Source organism: Phocoena phocoena, chromosome 18, assembly GCF_963924675.1.
Source record: "Phocoena phocoena chromosome 18, mPhoPho1.1, whole genome shotgun sequence".
NCBI classification, from domain to species: domain Eukaryota; kingdom Metazoa; phylum Chordata; class Mammalia; order Artiodactyla; family Phocoenidae; genus Phocoena; species Phocoena phocoena.
In genome coordinates this window covers 59063310-59070238 of record NC_089236.1, presented here as the reverse complement: position 1 = coordinate 59070238, position 6929 = coordinate 59063310, and the positions used below count along the sequence as shown (strand labels likewise).

Below are 6929 nucleotides of genomic sequence, written 5' to 3'. Positions count from 1 at the left end.
AACTTTTAACCACCACAGAGATTTACCATCTATAATTCCTATATATTTAAGATAATATATAAAGGTCTTTTTTTCCTTTGTTTTATAGAATTCAATTCATTCACACTGAAAAAAATGTTTCATTTGAGAGTAAACATCTCCCTCTTCTGGAATTTTTATTAAATTCAGGAATCTAAAGATTTTACTCAAAAAACTAAACAATTTTAGTTCACAATGTAGATATATGTGAAAACTTATCAATATGTTTTAAATATAGCTCATTAAGCCTATGAAATTCTATACATTGTAGATTTAATTCATTTTCTGTTTTTTTGGCCCATTACTTATAATTTTACTCTTTTAATTAGGAATATTTAAACTGAGCTGTTAAAACAATATTTGTGTGTGTATATTTTAAATTTAGTTCACTTTCATGGTCTTTATTATGTTCTCTTTAAGTTTTCCTTAGGTTATATTTATTTAAATAAAGCTCATCCATTTCCATAGTACTTTTTCTTTTCTTCCAGTTTTACTGAGATATAATTGACATACAGAACTGTATAAGTTTAAGATGTATAGCATAATGATTTGACTTACGTCATGAAATGATTACCACAAGTTTAGCAAACATGCATTACTTCATACAGATACAAAATTAAAGAAATAAAAAAAATTGTTTTCCTTGTGACAAGAACTTTCAGGATTTACTATTTTAACAACTTTTATATATAACATACAGCAGTGTTAATTACATTTATTATGTTGTACATTACACCCCTAGTACATTACATTCCACAGTACTCTTAACTAAAGACTCAGTCATATAAAAACAAGTATAGAAGTGATTTTTAAAGTGAACTCAAAACAAAATAATTAAAATACTAAGCACTTCCTTTTTCCAAACCGAAATTTAAACACATTTGAAAAACAACATATAAAGTGACTTTGAAAACTAAGTTTTTCACAATTTTTGGAAGATTTTTTTCTTCCTTAACCAAAACTATGTGTGTTAACATTGATTAATAAAGCTTTTAAAAGTGAAAATCTACAAAAGCATCCTTAGAAACCTTAAAATGTATTTCTGATACATACAAGATTTAGGTCAATTTATTTGTTAGTAAAATTCCAAATAAAGATTAAAAAATTTTAAGTCATTTTAGAAACAATTTTGGTTGCTCCTATATCATAATGCCCTGTGATGATTTGAATTAAAATCATAGGTTTTGTAAAAATATAAATATATATTCTTAATCTATAAAACACTGGCATATAAACATGAGAATAAAGGTTATCCAAAGTGATACAAATGTTCTAAATGTTATAGAAAGTTAAAGTTACCTTTTATATTCATAAACAAAAGTGAAATAAGACATTTGATTTTTTTTTTAGGAAATTTGTTTTGGAAACTTTGAAAATTATTTCTAGTAATTCTTTATACCCTTTGATACTACCTAAAGTAGAGGGTCATTTTTCTTCAATTTATAAAAATAACTAAACTAATAAACTACAGGTTAGTCATCACATATTACAATTAAGAGTGATTCCATGACAATAGCAGAAGTGGTCACACATAGTAGTGACTCAGAATTGGTTGTGCTCTTAAGTTCTCACTCAAAAGCTATGGGGCTCACCTACCTTTGAAGCCATTTTAGCAGTAGGTAGACATTGGGTGTCTTTCTTCCTGTTTTGTCAAAGTTTGAATCACTAGTCTATAACAAATAGCATTGAGAAATAGTAATAAATGAAGCAAGAGTGTTAATTATGTTCTAGAAGAAGTGATTATCTGCCTTTTGATCCAAGCCTCTCAACTAATTCCTGGTGCCAATTTATGCCTATCAATCAGGTTGACCTCCTGAGTAAAGAAATAAATGTTTACAGGAACTGTGAGTTAAGTCTCCTCTCACAGTTGCATTACAAAATGAAAGTGCAGCGGATAAATACAGGTATAAACACTGCAGTTGTATTACAGAATGAAAGTGCACCCGAGAAGTACAGGTGTAAACCCTGAACAGACACATTAAAATAGTCTTTGCCATAGATTAAGTTTTGGGGAAACAGGACACCAATAGTAGAGCGAAAATGTTTCATCATCCAGCTTACCAGGAACAAAGTCATCAATTAGTCAATGTATATTGGAGCAGAGTAATTGATTGGCTTTTTAATATTAGTATCACCTGCCAAATTATATTCATATGTTGGGCATGCAGACATGAGCAGACAACTTTCTTCGGGACAGAATTCTGTAATACTCTTGTTGAAGAAATCCACAATGTTAACTGTGATCCATTTTGTGGTTCCCTCTCTCTTCCCCAACATAGCAGCTTGTCTCAGATTCCAATTTCCTAGTGCTCTCTCTGCAGTTTTTAAAGAGCTCATAATGAAAAGCTTCAGGAATACACTTCTTTGAATGTTTAAAAAGATCCCTTTTAAAGAGGAACTCATCTCTCTTCAGAGGGGACGGGAGGGGCAAACTATTCTCAATGACCAGTGGAAGCCCACTTGTCAACTACTTCCCTCTGGGGTCTAACTGGCGCAGGCTGCTGTGGCCTGCTCCCTGCTTCACCAGCTCTAAATGCAGAAACAGCCACATTTTACCAGGCTCACTCTGATTTTAATATAAAATATCTCATAAAAATATATGTGACATAATGACAAGAGAATAGAGCAAATGTCTCAATACTCATGACCCAAGTTAAGAAATAAAACATTACCATCTTTGAATCTTCCTGTGTGTTTCCCTTTCTAATTAGTTCTCTACCTGCTGGTGGTAAATGCTTTCTGTTTTAGAGTGTTATAAGATATTTTGAGTGTATATCCATTTTAAAGCATATTTTTGCTGAATATAAAATTCTACTTTCATAAATTTATCTTCTTTAACCACAGTTTGAAGGTGTCGCTTTCTTTTGGCTTCTATTTTTCCTATAAAGTCACTTGTTATTTTTTAAAAAAGCTCTTTCTTTGACTGCTTTTAATATTTTCTCTTCATCTTTGACTTTCTTTAGTTTTACTATGATGCAGGCATAGGAATAATTCCCTTTATATTTTTCTTGTTTGTTATATAAAGTGCTTCTTGCGTCTGTAACTTGATATCTTCTTCAGTTTTTATCTGTTACATATTGCTTTTTGTGCTGCTCTCCTACCTCCATCTCACTCTCATTCATTTCTTGGAGTCCAATTATCCATTTATTAGATCTTTCAACTATACGTCACATGTTTTTTATGATCCTTCCTAAATCTTCTATCCTGGTGTCTTTTTGTAATCTTTTTTCCTTTTTTGACTTATCTCTTAATTATCTAATTCCTTCTTTATATATGTACAATCTATTGCTAAATACAAACTTGGAGTTTTGTTACTAAATTTAATCACTTCTAAAATTTGCTTATGATTATTTTTTGTTTCCACTTATCTATTATAATTCTGTACCATAATATTTTATTCTTTGTTCATATTAAATGCTGACTTAAAAAAATTTTATCTGTGAACTCCAATATCTGGATATCTTTTGGATCTGCTTCTATTGTCATCTTTTTTCCTCTTGTTTGATGAAATCTGTGATATTAATACTAGATTTCTAAAAAACTGGATGTGAACATTATTCATGAAAACTCTTAGGTATAAAGTAAGGCTATGGATATTGTTATCCTGTTGCAGTGAAGATTCACCTTACAGCCATTAGGCTAGTGGCAAATCACCTGTTACAACGAGGGACTAAGAAGACTCAGTTTTATGTTTCAAGCTTTGTGGTGGTTCATCTGTACCCAGTGCAGCCTCACTCCTAAGGTGTGTCTTTTGGGTGAAAGATTTGAGTGCTTAACAACTTCTTTTTTTTTTTGGTTATCCCTGAATTTTGATGTTTGTCTTTCCAGCCAAATGTCACTTGTGAAAATGGGATAATGATATAGAAAATGAGCCTTACAGTTATTGCTGTCACTTATATTTATGTATCTATAACTTCCTCAAGGGGGAAAATGACCTCAAATATCAGCCTTATCTTGTGGTTTTGTTCCTCTACCAGACTGTGACCCAACATTTTAGTATTGCCATTATTGCTATGAGGTTTATTACAAGTGGTTTTGTTTTTGTTTTTATCCTATCTAGTCATGCTAAGTGAGAGAGTTCATCCAAAACAAGTTTTTCAGCAATTGAAAGAGTAGACCTTTTTCTTTTGAATTTTGATGGAAAAAAATTCTGGTTTTCACTTTCAGAATTTGTAGTGTTTTGATTTTTTTTCAAACTCCCCTTGTCATTTTTGATAATCTCATACTGTTTCTCATTTTCCTCTACCAGCTTTTATTTCGTTAAAGCCTTATTTAAAAATAACTTCTTATTCTATATGTTACAATTCCATCATCCAAAGTCTAGTCTTTCAAGCCCTAGTATCTAATACGTTGTGTTTTTTCAGATTCTTAACTATGATTGCTTATTTTCTTATATATCAGTTGAGGTATGATTGTGAAGTCATACTAAGCATATTTTAATGTGCAAGAATCATGGAAAGTTCTGAAATGAGGATATCCTTCACCAGTGTCAATGTGTGATACTAGTTGTATTTATTCAAACATTTTTTTAAAATTTTATTTCATTTAAAAAGTATTAGTCTAGGAAGTCCCTAAATATGTGCGTATTACAAGTCCAAAATTATTTCAAGTAATAGTAAAAGCTCAAGGCTACAAAATCTGGGAACCATTTACCTTAACTGAAGTCAGGGAATACATTGCTTTGATGGTTGCTTTACTAAGATTAATTCCTCCACATGTCTGTTAATCTCACAAACCTTCATTATTAAATTGTGTCCCTGAGTAAGCATTTGCTTCAGTGTTTCAATGTATCTACTTCTGCAGTTTCAGTTCAGTTAGAAGCATATAAAATTGTTTATTTTCATTTGTCTGTCATCTGGGTATTTTGTGATTGTGGAGAACATTTCATAATACCAGAATTACTATATTGCTGGGAGAGAAGTACACTTATTTTTGTTTTGAAAAGGTAACTTTAGTCTCTACAAGGAAGATGAATTGTGCAAGAGTTGAAGCAAGGAAAGAAGTTGGGTAGCTATTGCAACAGCCTAGGTTCTTACCTGATGTTGATAGCTTAGACTAGCATGATAGAAAAGGAGATGGAGAAAATTTAATGGATATATACTGGATATATTTATGACTATGGAATGGGCTTAACAAGAAAAATGAGAAAAAGATAGAAATGGTCTTCTTGGGTTTTGGTTTCAACAACTACATAGATGGTTGTACAACTTTTTTAAGAATGAGAATCCAGATATAGTCAAAGAGCTTGGGGAAGCAGATACACATGAGACCCAAAACAGGTTGTGGCAACCTCTTCAGTATATTGTGGACTGAAAAGATTCCAATTTAGTGTATGAGCTAGACCACAGGTCACGTAATCTTTGAGTAAAGGCAAGCATGCAACATTCACCTTCTACTGGGGCTTCTGTGATAAAATCTAGCTCAGGGATTTGATATTAAGAAACAAACACATCTAATAAATTAATAGAATTATTAAGCATCATTAATTAAGGATTTAAATTTTAATCTATAATCCTAATAGCACATAGAATGTTGCAAACTGAAATTTATGAGAATTTAATTTCTATATTATGTGGAAACTGAAACATTCAGCTAAACTTTAATACATGAGTGTATATTTCTTTAATACAAACAGCAGCAGAAAAAAATACAATATTTTCAAAATATATTTGTGTTTTATAGCTAAATATAATTGTTACTGTTTTTAATTAGATGTAGACTATAAGAGTGATGAATACATATTAAACACATATACAAATAAAATAGGGCAACACTGATTTGCAATAAGACCTTTACTTTCTTGGCTTGTGGTCTTATGCAAAGGTTATAAGACATGAGGACCAGAAAGCTTATTTTTTGTCTGAAATCACCCACATGTTCAGCAGATGCACCTCCAAGTGAAGTAAAGAATTGATGGCATTAAAAACACAATTCTTGCGTCCTTCTAAATTTGACTTGAATTTGACTGTGTGCCTGCTGTTTTATATTTAATAAATATCTCCAAGGTCTGAATCACTCTGACATTAAAAAGTAATAAAAACAAAGTTAACTTTATAGTCAGTAATAAAAAGACTAAATTAGACTAATACTAGACAATAAACAAGACTAATTTACTTAGTATATATTATTTGAACTATATTTTAAAATATTCTATTGACATAACTATAGGAAATTATTTATATAATCTAAATTACTTCATACATGTAAATTATGGTGTTTATTATTTTCAAAAAGTGGAAATTTTAATTATTTTAAAAGCAAACCTATTGATTTAAGAAAAATTCTAAAAATGAAGGTAGAGGTAAAAACTTTTTCACTCCTCCCAAGTAACTGTATCTTCTTGCACTTATAGAGTATGATTTGAAAAATGTGTTTATACTATTTTATTAAAGTGGATGGACTCTGGTAGTCAGTTGCTAAGTATGCCCAGAAATACCCTTAATCAAAATATTCTGGGGCTTCCCTGGTGGCGCAGTGGTTGAGAGTCCACCTGCCAATGCAGGGGACATGGGTTTGTGCCCCAGTCCGGGAAGATCCCACATGCCGCGGAGCGGCTGGGCCCGTGAGCCATGGCCGCTGAGCCTGCGCGTCCGGAGCCTGTGCTCCTCAACGGGAGAGGCCACAACAGTGAGAGGCCCGCGTACCGCAAAAAAAAAAAAAAGGAAAAAAAAAAAATATATATTCTGTATGGGACACATACATCAGAGGCAGCCAATACCATGCAAAGGAGACAAGAAAAGACACTTTATCTAACAAGGACTATTAGATCCTTACTGATGCCAGATAATTAAGGGTAGTCTTTAAAGATGTGAGGGATAAGGTGGAAGATAGATCTGTGGCAGGAACCTAGAATGGAATTAGACAATAAATTGGAATAGAGAGAAGTATACAGTAAACAAGCATTCAGTGCA

At 31.8% G+C, this 6929-nt stretch overlaps 1 pseudogene; it reads right to left on the bottom strand.

The window, feature by feature from the left end:
* Positions 1–1758: 1758 nt before the first annotated feature.
* LOC136137557 (MOB kinase activator 1A pseudogene) lies at positions 1759–3125 on the bottom strand (annotated as a pseudogene).
* Positions 3126–6929: the final 3804 nt, after the last annotated feature.